Source organism: Trachinotus anak, unplaced genomic scaffold, assembly GCF_046630095.1.
Source record: "Trachinotus anak isolate AG129_WGS33_773 ecotype Australia unplaced genomic scaffold, CSIRO_AGI_Tana_v1 ptg000026l, whole genome shotgun sequence".
In the NCBI taxonomy this organism is placed as follows: domain Eukaryota; kingdom Metazoa; phylum Chordata; class Actinopteri; order Carangiformes; family Carangidae; genus Trachinotus; species Trachinotus anak.
The window spans coordinates 12,033,629-12,046,330 of record NW_027273877.1 but is presented as its reverse complement, the minus strand read 5'-3'; the positions used below and the strand labels follow the sequence as shown (position 1 = coordinate 12,046,330).

At 42.0% G+C, this 12,702-nt stretch overlaps 1 protein-coding gene across 1 annotated transcript in view; it reads right to left on the bottom strand.

Moving 5' to 3' along the window:
• LOC139609599 (protein NLRC3-like) overlaps positions 1-12,702 on the bottom strand; it is a 362,291-nt gene that overhangs the window by 198,151 nt on the left and 151,438 nt on the right. The window lies entirely within an intron of this gene.

Genomic DNA, 12,702 nt, shown 5'->3' with positions numbered 1-12,702 from the left:
AGATCAGTCATAGGATCTCTTCCCTGACGGTTTACGTTACCAGATGGATTTCAGAGCTGTTTAATCACAGTCCTGAGGTCAGTCATCGTTTTCAGGTGGTGTCAGCTGAGAGCACAACACACACAAACACACCAGAGTCCAGAACCGAACAGGTGGAGTGTGAACGCTGGATGGACCCTGCAGTGGGACGGTTTAGTTGACATGGTTTTTGTCGGGGACTCGGTCCATAGAGATTTAAACAGACAGAGACAGATCAGTGGAACCATAACACCAAGTTCTGTCAGTCAACACAATGTGGATATAATAATAATAATAATAATAATAATAATAACAATAATAATAATAATAATAATAATAATAACAGTGCTCTCAATTAATGGATGTTTCTTTGTTTTCTTAATAATGGGGCAAACATTTCATTTAATTTGTGATTGACGCCTGATGGGCGTGGTTAATGAAAGGCCTCCTGCAGGCAGCTGTTGGAGTTGCAGTGAGCGGGTGGACTGAGACACAGCAGAACGTCTTCTGTCTCCTCCTCTCCTGCTGATTCGCTGCTGCCTGGGTTCACGATGAGGAGCCGCTGTGTCGCGGCTCCTGTTGGATGGAGATGAAAAAAAGCTACGAGTTACGGGAGGCGGAATTTTTGGGCCACCTTCGTTCACAAGGGTTAAAGGACACGACGTTAACAGAGCCCACGACGATGACCGGGACGTGTGCGCCTTCAGAGTGAGCGAGAGGGCAGCAGGAGGCACCGGGAGGGGCCTGGTGGGCGACTGCGGGGCCACCTCGCACATCGTCACGGGCCTTGCCGAGTTGAAGAGGTTTGACGACCGGTTCCAGGCCAAGACACGCTGCGTGGAGCTGTGCGTGGGCGTGGCAGAGCGCAGAGGCGATGCTGGAGCCTGTCTGATCGACAGCAGAGGAAGACACCTGAACGTAACGCGGAGGCGGGCGTTGTATATCCCATCCTTCTCACAAGACATTTTCTCTGTGACAGCAGCCACTGCCAGCGGAGCGGCCGCCATCTTCAAGGAAGGGAAGAACAGAGACGGTACCAGATTCCACGTTCACCTACAAGACAGACTGTTTTATTTGCACACAGTAAGTAATGGTGAATGTGATGATCAGTGCAAGGGTTGTCATGACATACAGACTTGGCATGAGATACTGGGACACTGCGACTACAGTGACATCCAGAGGTTACAAGATGTTGTGGACGGTATGAAAATGAAAGGTTCAACAAACAAACCTCTACATGGTGAAGTGTGCACCCAGGGGAAGTTTTACCAGACCTGAAATAGACCCTGATGTGAGGGCTAAAACCCCTCTAGAGCTGGTACACACAGACTTGGCAGGACCAATCCACCCAGAGTCTAGAGATGGGTACAGATATGCACTTTCATTTACTGATGATTTTTCCAGTACAGTGTTTGTATATTTCTTAAAGAACAAAAGTGACACAGTCCTAGCTACAGAGAAGTTTCTAGCTGATACAGCCCCACATGGCAAGGTGAAATGCTTCAGATCTGATAATGGTACAGAATTCACAGGGAAAGAGTACCAGACTTTGCTCATTAAAAATGCGGTAAGACATCAGACATCAGCACCTTACTCTCCTCACCAAAATGGTTCTGCTGAGCGCAGTTGGCGCACACTTTCTGACATGGCAAGGTGTATGCTAATTGAGAGTGGTTTGCCAAAACAACTGTGGACTTATGCGGTCCAGACTGCTGCTGTGATTAGAAATAGGTGTTTTAATAAAGGCACAGGGCAGACACCGTTCCAAATGTTGACAGGAAGACGGCCCAACTTGTCTAGAATGCAAAGGTTCGGCTCAGAGTGTTTTGCTTATAAACAAGACAAGCGAAAACTTGATCCAAGGTGTGAAAAGTGTGTTTTTGTCGGGTACGACAAAAACAGCCCTGCATACATTGTCTACTTTCCTGACAGAAAGTGCAGAGGCACAGACTGGTAAAGTTTGTAGCTAAGTCAGGTATAGAACAACAGACACAGACTGGTTTTACACCTGATTATGAAGACTTCACACAGCACAGGTCCAGAAGTCCAGATCATCATGTTGCAGCAGCATAAACCTGAAGTGAGTCTCCACCAACCACAGACGGTTGAGGTCAAGTGTGAGCCTGAGTCTAGCCGATACCCCACTAGAGAGAGGAGAATGCCAGACAGATACACAGATAGCCATGTATCTAAATGTATGTCTGATGAGGAGACTGATCAAGTTCAGAGTAACATAGATTACTGTTATCGAGTGATGTGTAACATACCTGTTTCATTTACAGAAGCTGTAACATCAGATAAATCAAGAGAGTGGGTAAAAGCAATGGATGAGGAAATGCATTCACTTATAGAGAACAACACATTTACCCTGACCAACTTGCCTGAGGGTAAGAAAGCAGTGGGGGGTAGATGGGTGTATGCTATTAAAACCAATGCTGATGGATCTGAGAAGTACAAAGCCCGATATGTTGCTAAAGGGTACAGTCAAAAGATTGGTGTAGATTATGAGGAGACATTTTCTCCTACCGCTAACATGACTAGTGTCAGAGTTTTGATGCAGAAAGCAGCACAGGAAAATTTGATTTTACACCAGATGGATGTGAAGACTGCCTATTTAAATGCACCCATTGACTGTGAGATTTACATGCAACAGCCGGAGGGGTACGAGTTAAAATCCCACACAGACAAAGAGTTGGTTTGCAAACTGGAGAGGTCATTATATGGGCTAAAACAATCAGGCAGAAACTGGAACAAGTTGTTACTTGAGTATCTGACACAAAACGAGTTTATACAAAACCAGGCTGACCACTGTGCTTACACAAGGCAAAGAGGCCATGAGAAGGTGATCATAGTAATTTGGGTTGATGACTTAATAATTGCAGCAAGTGATGAAAATGCTATGAATGTTACGAAGGAGATGCTTACAGCAAGATTTAAAATGAAGGATTTGGGCAGATTAAGACATTTTCTTGGTATTGATTTTAACCAGAGTGACGACTGTGTAACAATGTCACAAGAAAAGTATGTTGGGAAGATCCTGGAACGGTTCAACATGCAAGATTGTAAACCTAGGTCAACACCTTGTGAACCTTGTGACCTATTGTGTAAGCCTGACGAAGGGCAGACCCAAAAAAGCAAAAAAGCAGCCCACTGTAGCACTGTCTACTTGTGAGGCAGAGTATATTGCTCTGGCTGCAACCATTCAAGAGTGTCTGTACCTCACACAACTTTTAGATGGCATAGATAAACATCTGTATGCACTACCTAAGCTGTATGAGGACAACCAAGGCACAATTGCTTTAGCTAAGAATCCTGTCCGTAGACTGAGGTGTAAACATGTGGATATAAAATACCACTTCATACGGTCCATTGTGGATGATGGAAAGGTATTATTGGAGTATTGTCCAACTGATCACATGGTAGCAGATTTGATGACCAAACCTGTAACAAAATTTAAGTTAGTCAAATTTGCTAAGTTTATGTTTGGCGTTAACTAAAAGAAAAACCCTGGAAAGGTGATGATATTTTTCCCCCCTTTTGATTGAATGTAAATGTAATGTTTTTTGTTGTTTGTAATTATGTGAGAGCAAGTGGGGGTGTTGAATAGTGCTCTCAATTAATGGATGTTTATTTGTTTTCTTAATAATGGGGCAAACATTTAATTTAATTTGTGATTGACGAGCCACCTGATGGGCGTGGTTAATAAAAGGCCTCCTGCACGCATCTGTTTGGAGTTGCAGTGAGCGGGTGGACTGAGACACAGCAGAACGTCTTCTGTCTCCTCCTCTCCTGCTGATTCGCTGCTGCCTGGGTTCACGATGAGGAGCCGCTGTGTCGCGGCTCCTGTTGGATGGAGATGAAAAAAAGCTACGAGTTACCACGACCACGCACACCGTTGCCTTACCAAAAAGGTGCGCAACGGTGCGGTACCCTGACCCTGTGGCCAACCACTACAGGGCAACTGCGACACGTTTCTCCACCGCTTTTGCCGGCCTGAGGTGCGTGTCCAGGCGTGTGAGCCTTGGTCGTAGGCGATCAGTGAGCATATTAAACGTTGCTCGGCACATTCTGAAATTCACAAGCCATTGGTCATCGTCAAAACTGCCTAGGACTACATTTTCCCACCAGTCATAGCTCTTCGGGTGGCACCACACTCGTCGCTGCACAGAAACTCCGGCAGTGAGTGCAGCACGAAGCATTGTTGTGTATAATCCTACCAGCCTCCTGCGGCGTTGCAAATGTCTAGTGCATCTGAGATGTTCTGCACCTCTACTGGACAGTGATAAGGCCAATATACTGAGGTGACCTGCCTCCATCATGTTTGTTGTTGTTGTTGTTGTTGTTGTTGTCACTGTCGCAATTATATGACGTCAGACGCTTTGTTACTACAGCAACCTGTCAGATCAGTCAATGTGGCACAGTCTGAACAGAGCCATATCTGATTTGGACACTTGCGAAAAACAGTGTGGACAGTCAGCCCTAAAAATCGGATTTGAGTAGGAATCTGATTTGAATCAGATTCGCCTGCAGTCTGAACGCGGCCTTAGTCTCAGTGTTCCCTACCCTCTGATCCAGTTCCTCTTGTCCCCCTTGTGACAGTGGTCCAGCCTTTTGTTCCTTTGTGTATATTTCTCAGTGAGCCAGTATGCGACTACTTTCTGTCTTGACCTTTAGTCTGTCAATCATGTGCTGTCGTTCTGTTGGACTGATTTCTGTGAAGTCGACCTTTTGTCTGAGTGAAGACGACGAGGACCAGACGTCCCCGTCACCACCATTTCTCCTCTTGCTGGTTTATGATGCTGCTGAATCTGAATGAATTAGACTTCTGTGTTCATGGTTTTTGTAAAATGACCTTGTGCTCTATCAGACCAAAGGAGGAGACGCCTGAAGCAGACAGAACCTGTTTTACTGGTGCGTCTGCAGTAGAACCAGAACAACGTCTGTAATGTTACAGCTCCTCCTATTGGCAGCTCCAGTACTACAACACAGTACATGACAGCTCCCTGTTTTTAGTAACAATAGAAAGTTCACACAACTCAGTTTCTGCTCTACATTATATAAACTTAACCTCTCAACAACTTAGTGGCTTCACTTTCTTTAACAGCCTCTGCCCTCAGTCTTGGTGTCTTATGGGAACTCTAACAGGCCTCCCACAGCTTGAAGTGTTTCCACAGTTCTCAGTGCTCAGTCTCATTTCTCACTGAGGACTCAGGTGTGGCAGCAGGTAGTGGGGGCCCTGCAGGTCAGAGTCTTTCTTGGTGGTCTCTTTGTCCTGGTCCTGTCTCTGCAGGCTGCTGTCCGTTCTCCATCAGCTGTGGTGAGTCAGGCACATTTTCAACAGCCTCAGTTTGTTGTGGGGAAATCAAGGTCTCCTTTGTTTTCAGTGTGTCTCCTGGTTCTCCTGTAGATCGGCTCATGTTCAGTCTGTACAGTGTAGGACCTTGGCTGCTCATGTTTCTTCAGAGTGACAGCTGGTTGCCAATGGTTCTGCTGTCTAATTCTTCCTCTTTCACCTTCCCACACCTCAGGTCGTTTCCTTGTCCCACGGTCAAAGTGGTGCTTCTGCTTGTTGTGTCTGAGAAAACAAAAAGTCTGACATCTCTAACTGGTCTCTCTAAAGATGTTGCGCAGCCGCCACGGTCCCATCAGGCATCAGAGTTTGGGACCACACTGAATATGGAGGACACGGTGCACTATTACACTGAATAATCAAAGTGCTGTTGCACTGCACTGCTGCAGATACAAGTCGTCCCCACGTTTTGATCAGTTTATGAGCACGAGATCAGTGTTTATACAGAGAAGCAGCACATCAGAAGGACTTTTCCCCCGGAGGCACCGAGCCCCCAAAGTTAAAGTGCACTTGTTATCAGAGCTTGAGGGGAAATGCACGGAAACGGCCCAGGGTGAGCGGTGAGCCGTTGTGGTGACTTTATGACATCATTTGTCTCACTTTCCAAAGACAAGTGCTTCAGTGTGAGCGGCTGTCAGATGTTACATGAGCACACCAACACACGGTGTCAACACAAAGTCTGCATATGGAGATAAAATGAAATACACTGTATTAATAAGAAAGACACATAGAAATCATTTTACACATTTTCCCCTTGCAAATAAACTCTTTGATTTGAAGTTGCTGGAATAACAAAATAAATGATCTCTCACAACGACTGATAGATTTGAGTTCAGGATAACTCTGACATAAGAAAGACTGAAGGTGAAGCATTTGTAGTACATATATTTAGATATAAGGTCCTACTTATATTTGCAAATGTGGGACAAACTCCTGTATTACAATTCAGTTCAACTTTGTATATATTTCTCTGATACCAGAGTCACATGTGAATGGTCGCCCTGACTCACCATGTCCAACACAACTTCATAAACTGAATTGTTTGTGGTGTGATGGAGAACAATTAGGATTTCATAGGCTCTCTTCAAGTAAGACTTGAATACTGCAACAATTGTCTTTGGACAGTGAGAAAAACAACAGAATGAAATAGTTGATGCTGCATGTGTTTTTAATGCAGTCACCATCAAGGTCAGAATACAAGTCCCCTCCAGATTTAATAGAGTTTAATAGCATTTTGAGCGCTCAGTGTCAGAAAACGTGGCCTGGATGCCATGTGATGACAGATTTCATCAAGTTGTAGTTTCTACAAATCACTGTTGTGCAGTGATGCTCTTGCTCACACACAGCTGGAAGCTCAGATCTTAAACTGAACTGTATTTTCACTCCCTCCATGCAGGTCCAGCAGCTGTGATACAAACACAGCAGACTGTGGCGGCAGCAGCGGGAGAAAAGGCTCGTTCCAACTGCCCACTCATGAAATCTGGAGATGTTAGTCAAGTCACGTTGGAGAGAGTTTTATCCAGCAGGGAGAAGAATATTGCCACCAACAACAAAAAGCTTGGTCTCAGTGTCAGTCCTGATTTTAGAGATAAAGTGGAGTTTAAAGATGATGGAGTGCAGAACTGCTCCATAGTTATCAGGAATGTGACGGAGCAGGATGAAGGCTGCTGTCGCTGTTTGTTTCAAACCAGCCCTGACAGTGATCTCAGTGTTACAACCTGCCTCCAGATCTATGGTGAGATCTGACTGCATTACAAGTGGAACCTGTTTCAATGAGCAGTTTGTGCAGACTTTTGTACAAACTAACAACTTCATCCATTTGATATTTGTTCAATATCTGTTTCTCTGCAGAGCTGCATGAAGCCTCTCAACATGTTACAGTCAGACTCTACTGTGGTGTCCTGCTCAGCCACAGCTCCACCTGCTTCAACAGGAGCACTGCATGTCCCACCACCACACGTCTGCTTCTCACAATACAACACTGTCAGTGTCACCAACACCAAGCGCACAGTCGCTGTCACCACTACAGCCGTGCTGTCAGGTTTCTGTGGCAACAGCACACAGGTTAGATGTGCAGTGCGAGTGCTCTCTGTTCAGAAAGAGGTGTTTCCCATGATTCCTGGGCTCAAACACACGTCTGCTGATGCTGAGTGACACTTCCAGAGATTCATAGACTGAGAAGGATTTTATGATTCTGATGTGAGTCTCTTTTCCGGGTTTTGATGAGGAATCTGGATCTGACAATAGAAACTTCAGTAAGTTAATATTCATGCTCAGATGTTCTCAGGCCAGTGTTCTCATTTGATCTGTTGTTGCTTTATAGTTGTTGAGTGAATCATATCAACAGTTTTTCTCTTTGTCTTAAAGCTGGGTCTTGGATTGTGTTAGTGGCCTTAATGGTTGTGTTGCTGCAGTCATCATTGCTGCAGTCATCATTCCCTTGATTATACAACATAAGAAAAGGTCTTTCTTTAAACCAGCCTCTGTGTTGTTTTAATACCTGTGTCTGCGTCTATGAGAGTTCATAAATGTTTGTCCACCTATAACTGTTGTTAAATCCTTCCCTCCTTACTCAACCTTCAGATAAGTTCACTTGGTTTTATGTTGTCAGATTTGATACCTTCCAACTTGCCTAACTTGCTCATAAACTGTTCAGAATAAATTGATGACATAATATTGACTGAGTAAAGAAACATTTTGAATGAAACTGATACATATATATTTAATTTCCAGGACCCAAACACCTGAAGTCACACAGGAGAACAACAACAACTTCCTGGATGATTTCCAATGACATCTTAGGAGCAGTGTTTCCAGCTGTTTTCAGTAAAGCCTGTTCATACATACAAGATTATTAATAGTTTTAATCTAAAGATAATTCAATTATACTGACTGTAATTACCTCTAGAATTAGCTATTTTTTTCAAGCAGCCCCTCAATGTGCATCTAAATCTAACACTAATATTAAAAACACTGTTTCATGCAGACTGTTGAACAGACTGTGTAACTGAAGTATTAGTATTATGAACAGAGCACTGGAATTCATTTGCTATTCATTTAAAAGTTGCCAAATCTAGTGAGAAAACTGCTAAATTGCCAACATCACTCAGAAGGAAACCTCCTTAAAGGGGCTTTATGTATTGATTATTGATTATGTATTTATTATGTAATGGTGATAAATGATGACTACTGATTGGAGGAGCCACCTGGGTTTTTTTTTTTTTGTGAAGGGCCCCACCACACTGTAGAATCACCACTGGTCATTTACATTCATTTTTTCCCTCATCAATCTAAATTCAATCATGACAAAGTGAAAACAGAATTTCTGAAGATTTTTGTTTTGGAGATGTATTAAAAAGGAAAAACTGAAATATCACATTTCCTCAAGTATTCAGACACTTTGCTGTGACAGTTGAACTTTAGCTCAGGTTCCATTTCTCGTCATCATCTCTGAGATGTTTCTCCACCTTGACTGGAGTCAGTCTGTGGTAAATTCAGCTGGTTGGACTTATTGTGGAAAGGAGCACACCTGTAAAATAACACAATGTGGAAAAGTGGAAGGGTCTGAATGCACTGTAACTCTGTGACAACAGGTCTGTCCTCGCCCACGGATAATGAGTCTGTTGTTTCATGAAGAATAAGCTACATAGTCGTTTTGATAGTGATGTTTTGTGTCTCTTTTTATGTGTTTATGTGTTTGTTTGTTTTTTAACTGAAGAACGTGTGATGTTTTGTTGACTTATTTAGAGATCATTTTTGTCATCTAGTCAGTAGCATATGTAGCATCAGTTTATTTCAGTGGCATAAGGTTAAAATATTTGTTCATAAATCTTCAGATACTTGTATGACTGTGTGGCATTAATCATTTCTCCTTCCTGATTGATTTTTTTTGACACTGCTAATTAATCATCAGTATTATTGTTATTGCAGCCACTGTTATTGAGTCTTCTATAGATACTACTAATAATGACCACAACAATAATGGGCCTATCAACCCTTCATATTGTGAGGATTTAGATGGAATTATCAGTGTTGGGAGGGTTACTTTTGAGGCAATAGGTAATAGTTAAAAATATAATATTTCATATAACTGTTTTAATGACTTCATCAAAGTCATTGAACTTATCACATTTGACTATTTTTGATGACTTTTCAGTTATTTTTCATTGCATCAGATAGCCCCATATTTAATATTGTACATTGCCTCTTATAAATACAGTAAATAAATAAGTTATAAATTGTGTTATATATTTTATTGAACTTTATTTCACCTGTACTTTTGTTAAGAAATGTGCTCTACATGATTTCACTGTATAATATGATTGGAATTCATTGACAATAGAACTGACAGCTGGAATAGAACGCTCATGTTGTGACGTCCTCTGACATCATAGAGGCTCATTTGCATATCATCTGCAGGACAGTAGAGTTCTACAGTCCTATGTACATTTGGCCTGTGGACAGGTAAGACCTCCTCGCTTCACTCTCTTATTTCTCTTTGGTCAAACTGTTTCATGTTGTGGAAAAGGAGAATTTACTTTTCCCGTGTTTTCCTGTTCAGTGACTCACTTTTTTCATCAGTTACAATCCAACAGGCATTATATTAAGATGTGCATCTCTGTTTGTAGTCAGGAGATGCCAACGTACTTTTTCCTCTTGTACAACACAGTTTGAAGGAGAAAACTTTGTTTTACTTGTTGTCTAAGTTGCATGTGTGGAAAACTGTGTAGATTTACTTGCTCTGGAAGAAATTGTACATGAAAGGTTTGAAATTGTTGCATTTGTGACTTTCTGCAGTTTCTTTAACCGATGACATGAAAAATAAAGATGATTTAATAAGTATTTTATTACATGTGACTGCATTGTTTTTTTAATTCCTGTGTGCAGGTTTTTGATCACAAAAAAAGTTTTCATGTGACAGAAAAAGCTTCTTTTGAGCTCCTTGTGATGAATTGTCATGTTGTATTAACTGCACTTGTTGCTACACTGCTGGGTTATGAGTTTAGATATGAAACATGTCAGTTACAGTTACATTTCTGTTTCTGATCCACAGTGTAATGATGAAATGCTGGTAAGAAAGATTTTTGCTCAGTGAAGAAAATAAAGCTGATGAGTGACATTGTTAATTACAGCAGACAGAGATGGAGACAAGGAGGCAGCTGCTGATGTCACAGCAACCAACAGAGCAGCAGAAGGAGCATGAAGAGGAGAGGCAAAGACTTCAGAGACAGAGGAAGGAAAAAGATAAGTCCAGAGCAGACAGAGTCACTGAGGTAGGCCACAACGCAAACCCTCCCACACAGTCACCAGTGTTCACCAGGGGACCAACAATGTAAGAGTCACACAATGAATGAGACAGAAAGCACTTAGAAAACGGGAGCAGAGAACTGAGGGAGATGGTTTCACATTTCAAATCTGACTAAACTAAGTAACATTTTACAAAGACAGTTGCAGCCACCTAGAAATAACTAAACAACCACTTGATAGTCAGATAGTGTATATGGTATAGCCCACCCTAACCCCTAAGCAGACATATAGTAACCTTACCCAGCCTCACCTAAGTGGGTGGTGCACAATACAACTGAACTAGTGACTGCCGAACATAACTGGGTCACATGGCAGCAGATCATCATCCAGATCCAGAGATCAAACCATGATCCTGCTGGAGAAGCAGACTGGAGTTACCACAGCTGCCGGCAGGAGACGCCCTCCACTGTTAGTGTGTGAGTGATGTTATAATGCTGAATTCTTTTGAGCGTGTTCAGTTAAAGTGCAAGTGTTTCCAGTGTTTAATGGACACTGAGAAGAATATTTACCTGATGAGGGGAAAAGAAACAAATGTCTCCACACAGGTCAGCAGCATGTACACACACCTCCATACAGTCAGTGTCCAGCAGGAGTTCAACTGAGCGACGAGGGGACAGAGTCATGGAGGGAAAATATTCATTTAAAAGTCACTGTTATATTCTGACAGACTGAACAGTGGAGACTGTAGCTGCTAATGTTATAAGCTCCCAGCTCACATGATGAGCTGTCGCCACGTTAGCCTGAACAAGCTAACGTTAGCCTGAACAAGCTAACGGTAGCCTGAACAAGCTAATGTTAGCTTGAACAAGCTAATGGTAGCCTAAACAAGCTAACGGTTGCCTAACTTAGGTAATGTTAGCCTATACAAGCTAACGGAAGCCTAAACAAGCTAACGTTAGCCTGACCAAGCTAATGTTAGCCTGAACAAGCTAATGTTAGCCTGAACAAGCTAATGTTAGCCTAAACAAGCTAATGTTAGCCTGAACAAGCTAACGGTAGCCTGAACAAGCTAATGGTAGCCTGAACAAGCTAATATTAGCCTAAACAAGCTAATGTTATCCTCGGTGAACATTGTGTGTGGAGCGTTGCTACAACAGAAGTCATCGTCATAGTTCACATACAGGAACAGTAACTTGACATCAGACTGCAGCTGCTGATTCATTTAATAATTGAGTATTCTACCAATTATTCTATTGATTGATCGAGTATCTTGATAAGAACTGTTTTTGTCTTATTAAAGAGCAATAGAAAATATAAAAAAGAGAAAACAGGTCTCATAAAATGAGAAAGTAAGTGGTTTACTTTCAAAAAAATCACTTCATTTTTATTGCTAATTTTTCATACAATATCATCTGTAAAAACTGAAGCCATGTAGTGCAAGTACCATGTTACATTCTTGGTTTTGAAATTCAAAAACAAATACATAAAAAATAAGAACCATAAAACTTAAATTGATAGCTCGGGCTTTTATCTGCTTCAGTCACTGAATTCCACTGACCTATATTTGGGACAGGTGTCTACATGGGACAGGCCATTAATTCCATCTGCACAAAACTCATGCACAGGAATTATGGGAAATACTGTCAAATTGATTAATTAAATCAGTGTTAATAAAAATACTATTAATATTACCAGGCTATCCAACAAAATATTACAACAAATTCATGTGATCTAGCTCTGAGAGACAGCGTATCTGGACAACCACATGCAGAGAGAGAGAGAGGGAGAGAGAGAGAGAGAGAGAGAGAGAGAGAGAGAGGACCATATCAAAATACAGGTAGCCTACTTTAGAAAGGACAAAAGCTGAAGATTCCCATAGTTATTTAAACCTTTATTTGCATAAACAGATTAGATAACTGACAGGGACGATACATCCAGAGAAGCGGGCGTCTAATTGAGACCTGCGTTTATTTGACAAACTGTGCAGCCACACCAGGACAGTAAAATGGACTCGGCTTCTAATTGAAGTTCTAAGGTAAGTCATTTCAGATTGTCAAATAGTCATTTCCTAAATGCACACAAGGCAA